The sequence below is a fragment of the Thermobia domestica genome, chromosome 18 (genome assembly GCF_964235325.1).
Source record: "Thermobia domestica chromosome 18, izTheDome1.hap1.1, whole genome shotgun sequence".
NCBI classification, from domain to species: Eukaryota; Metazoa; Arthropoda; class Insecta; order Zygentoma; family Lepismatidae; genus Thermobia; species Thermobia domestica.
In genome coordinates this window covers 43,242,476-43,247,956 of record NC_137471.1, presented here as the reverse complement: position 1 = coordinate 43,247,956, position 5,481 = coordinate 43,242,476, and the positions used below count along the sequence as shown (strand labels likewise).

The 5,481-nt window shown below is 30.0% G+C and overlaps 1 long non-coding RNA gene across 1 annotated transcript; it reads right to left on the bottom strand.

The window, feature by feature from the left end:
- Window positions 1-4,338: 4,338 nt before the first annotated feature.
- LOC145675841 (uncharacterized) lies at window positions 4,339-4,619 on the bottom strand. The gene is made up of 2 exons (XR_014129227.1): window positions 4,507-4,619; window positions 4,339-4,475 (listed from the first exon to the last, which is right to left on the bottom strand). It is a non-coding gene; the product is annotated as an uncharacterized LOC145675841 (long non-coding RNA).
- Between the last annotated feature and the right edge of the window lie 862 nt (window positions 4,620-5,481).

Below are 5,481 nucleotides of genomic sequence, written 5' to 3'. Positions count from 1 at the left end.
GTGTTCTTTCAGCGACTTTTAAACTAATTAAGAACCTACGACTAAATAAATAAATAAATAAATAATAATAATAATAATAATAATAATAATAATAATAATAATAATAATAATAATAATAATAATAATAATAATAATAATAATAAATAGCATATGTTATTTAAGAGCGCCCTAAAACAAATATTTTTCATGTTCGGTAACATCATTAGTCTTAGAAGTGAATTATCAAGTTCTTATAACTTCGTTCCTATTCATTCAAAACAAGTCATACCATGACCAATGACCATAGTATCCAACGCTAAGATACTTCCAATGTGCATTGTCTTGTCCATCTCCGTTATGTATGTGTGATAGAGGCTTCCAAAGTTTGGATGTCTGTGATACTATCTATGGCAACACTGAATAATAAATATGGTATTTTATGTTTTCGTTTAACATGTTGATTAGAAATATGTAATAATCTGACGTAGTGCCATTTGCAAAAAAATATAAGTTTATACTGGGATGACAACACTGTTCACTGGTAGTGATGTTTAATACGTAAAACTATGTCCCCCTTCTTATAGTTGCTTCATGCAACGTTTCGTTTTTCTCCCTCTTCTGGTTTCTCCGTTATCACGTATCCATCTTCCATCTATTATAAATTGAGGAATTTGATGTAACAAGGGCGTAAGCGAGTTTAGTCCCTTTTAGCATCAAACGCATTTATGGCTTTTGCCATGCTTGTTTAGTCTCCTGGTAACATTTCAATTCAATATCGGAATCAAATGCTGCATAAGAAAAAACACTACTTAAATTTTCAACATCGTTTTTCTCCAACTGCATGTTTCAGACTTACGCCCTTATTTCATCAAACTCTTCAATTAATGGATGACAGGGAGTCAAGTAATAATTTAGTGCTGTTAAGTTTCTCAGATGGGCTAATCTTGATATCTACTACTGCTTATTATTCGACCAATAACGCTATTTCATAGAATAATCCCTGTAACTTCATTAGTAGAAAAAAATATTTGAATAAAAACATGGTTGTTTCGAAATAGAGACAAAATGAAAACGTTTGTCAGTGCTGTGCTGTCGGTGACTCCATTTCAAAACACAATTTACAGGTTGTGTATTAGGTAGTGATTAGCTTCGTTTGTGAGCAACATGAGGATTAAAGAAGGTAAAGCAGTAGAAATATGTTGGAGATACAGATATCTTGTATTGACAAAACTTTTACCTTGCTAAGGATATTAATAAAATACAAAACAAACATTTACATGGATAAAATATTCATGAAATTTAATGAATTGGCACCAGTAGAGAATACGGTCTAAGAAAATAAAACCAGCTGTTCCCTTCAAATGCCATTCAAGACTATGAATGCTTTATATACATAATAACTAAATGTATTGATAGATTAATGATAAAGTGGAAGAAAATAATTTCGTTTTGTACTAGCCTAATCATTGATAACTAAATGATGTTTAAATGATGTTTATTATGTTATTTTATTCGTATATGCATTATCATTTATAATGCCATTCTTTTCAGGTTTATTTGGTGTTATTGATGATAGAGTTCATAACAGACAAGGAAAGTTTATAAGGATCCAATCATATGAAGTGCTTAACCAATTGCGTTAATTGTTATAAAAGATTCTTTCGCTCGTTGAAAAGGAACCAAGCGATTAAAAAAGTGATATTTTTGTATTGTATTCGTTGGCGAATTATAAGAGTATTTTGTTGTGGCACTACCTAATGCAGTGAAATAAAAAGCATATTTTGTAGTTATAAACATAAGACTTAGTCTAGAGGTACATTCTTAGAAATATAACCAATCCTTTAATGCGGAAAATAATAATAATTTGTGGAATAAAGAAATGTGGCTTTAAATGTACGGCCAATGCCTTATGTAAGCTTCATGTAAAATAGCCATTATCAAAGTTAGAATAGGGACAAAGTAAATATAGGTTTCTTATTTATTTATATATGCCTTGTTTGTCAATTAATTACAGCCTTTTCTAGCATTGTTTAGACACTTTTCATGGAAGTGTCAGCCTCGAAATTAACTGTTAAATAAATACCGCCTTAGGTAGAGTCGTTTTGACGTATGATTAGCGTCATACTAAAGGTCTGACTTCTGCAGAAAATATGTTAGTCGAACTCTAGTATGGCGCTAATCATGCATCAGAACGACTCTGCATAAGGCCTATAATATTTAAGGAAATAAGTGTAAAACTTGCTTTGATGAGTGCGCTTATAAATTTCCCTGAACAGTTACAGCCACTTACCCTGTGATGTTTTCCATCAGGTTAAGTCATATAAAGATCAAATCATTGTATGAAAACATCTTCCTCTTTTGGTACAAGGATTCTTAAATTGAAATAAAACTCTTGATACACTGGTTGTTTATGTAGAAAAATATTTTTGCGGAGATTTCTTGATAGAAGGACCAGAGATTTTATGATTCTACTGTAGACTCGGAACAGTGTGAGAGTTGCTTTTAGGCACTGCTTCTGTATTTTTTTTTTAATGTAACTTTTACTCTTAGCAAAAACTAAATTGTAATTAATAATTTAAGAAATTATTGAGTATGTAACCAATTATAATACGCTAAAACTCAAATTCGTTAACATGCAACGTTAACATTGGAAAACTCTTATAAACGCAGTCAACATAGTAAGAATTATTATTCTTATCTCCTTAAAAATTAGATTAAAAATGTGTTAATTATTGCCTTCAATTAAGTTTTAAATAACTGACCACCATGTTCCTTTATTCCATGGATTTCATTTTAAACTTTGATTATATATTCTCATGTGGAAGTATATTATGAGTTTAAATATATATATTTGTATTTTTGATGGTGTTTTTCAAGTAAATGAGAATTTTATAATTATGACTGTTCTAATGCCTCGTATTAATAGTATAGTTAATTATTACTAACTGCTGCGCAAGGTTCATGCAATGCATAAGTAAAATAATAGTTGTGACAATATAGTTTTGGAACAAACTTTAGTTGAGATATGGAGTTAAGGTCTAAATAAAGAGAACACACCACCCCTTTTTATTTCAATACGAATTCGTGAACTTTTCTTTTGTTTCCAAGTCAGATATCAAGGCAATATCTAGTTTTTGCCATAGAGGTTAGGTCCCATATAACCAGCGTGAGAAACGATAACGCTTCTTTGATATTTTTCTTTCTTCAGGTAGTGCACATTTTTTTAATATTGACAAACTAAAATAACTATTTATGATTTGGTACGCGTGATGGTTAGAATTGTTGAGAATACGTCTTACACTTATAATTCCTTGTTATGATGGCTAAATTTGGAAAAGTTCTTTGTTAAACAAGCCACAGTATTCACGCTTTACATATGCAACTGATTCAGACTTTACGACCAACAGAGCACATTGAACTCGCCTTCCAACATAAATAATAGTGGTAAAAACTATTCGTTCGGCTATTGATCTTGAAAAATGAGCAAGTGGGCCTGATTTTCTTCATATCTTTCATTCTTCTCTATTTCAGATGTTCTATTTTCGTATCTCTATACTGGAAACTTGAAACTTTTCATTTTTACATTTTGTACGTCTACTTTCAATTGTTACAAAACTAATTTTATTAATACCAAGCTATCAACCAATGCTAAATCAAGAAGAAATACCGTACTATTGTATTGATTTCTCCGAAAAGCATTTACTCCGTCAAAAAGTACTTCTCGAAGAAATCAATGTACATTAATTAATAATTAATATTTAAGTACTATAATATACATCCCTAAGTTTATACATTAGCGGCATGCATCTACTAGATTTTAGACTGATATCATCACTCGGGAATGTATGCAAAATTGAAACATAAATACGTAACAGAATGGTGCTTGAATTTTTGTGATACAAGGTTACTTTTGCTCAAAGAAAGACAAAGTAATAGTTTTGTTTAATGTTGTAAGTTTCGGAAGTACTTAAATAAAATTACGAACTAACAAGTAACATTATTAGTAAAGGAGAATACTTTTTGCCTTGTATTGGTAGAGATAAAGGAAGCCTGTAGACAGTATGCAATTTTAAGGTTTCGGTTAATTTTGCTTTGTATTGATAGAGAGTAAAGCTATCTGTAAACAGAATGTAAGTTTTAGATTGTTATTACTTTTGCTTTGTACTGATAGAGATAAAGGCTACGTGTATTCAGTACGTGATTTTAAGGTTTCGGTTACTTTTACTTTGTATTGATAAAGAATAAAACTACTTGTAAACAGTATGTGAGTTCTAGATTTTTGTTACTTTTGCTTTCTATAGGTAGAAAAAAGGATATCTATAGAAGGAACATGATGTTAAGATTTTTTGTTACTTTTGCTTTTATTGATAGAGGGAAAGGTTACCTATGGAAAAAGAATTTTTATTACCTTTGTTTTGTATTGATAGAGGGAAAGGTTACCTATGGGAAGAGAACTTTTGTTACCTTTGTTTTGTATTGATAGAGGGAAAGGTTACCTTGTTTTGTATTGATAGAGGGAAAGGTTACCTATGGAAAGAGAATTTTTGTTACCTTTGTTTTGTATTGATAGAGGGAAAGGTTACCTATGGGAAGAGAATTTTTGTTACCTTTGTTTTGTATTGATAGAGGGAAAGGTTACCTATGGAAAGAGAATTTTTGTTACCTTTGTTTTGTATTGATAGAGGGAAAGGTTACCTATGGAAAGAGAATTTTTGTTACCTTTGTTTTGTATTGATAGAGGGAAAGGTTATCTATGGAAAGAATTTTTGTTACCTTTATTTTGTATTGATAGAGGAAAGCCTACTTATAGAAAGAACGTCATCTTAATATTTTTGTTACTTTTGCTTTATTGATAGAGAAAAAAGCTACCTATAGATTATACGTTGATTTTAAGTGTTTTATTACCGTTTAATATTTGTGTTAGTTTATATGCTAATTTTTATTATTTAATATAATACATACTATTAAAAGAAATCTGTAAGTAAAGCCAATGAATGCTTTTGTTATTTGGTAATTTCGTAAGTCATTATTTTGCTAATGTCAAAAATAAATAAATAAATTTACTTATATACTAAGTGTATGGTTTGTACTTATCTTCTCAAGAAGTGTTTTGTCAAAGCATTTTATACACATGTGTATTGCGATGTAAGATAACTTTAAATTTTGATTGTGTTGTCAATGATCATGTTTAAAAGAAACATGACGGCCTTCTTCTAATTCAGAAGTATTGTTTCCTTGTTCATAATAACAATTAAAACAAATAAGCTCATAGATTGTTCATTTCTTTCTTTCAAGTCTATGCATTAAATACATGTAGCGTATCGAATCGAGTAGAGATCACATAATGTTAAAATGGTATTCACTATATTTTTAAAGTATAACTTTGTTAGGTTAATGTCACATTTCAGCATTGTTTCTCTCTCGTGTCAGTTTTCAGCTGGGTAAATAAATATCAAATTGGGGCAAACTTAAATGTAAAATTAATCGTGAATGTCATGGTGT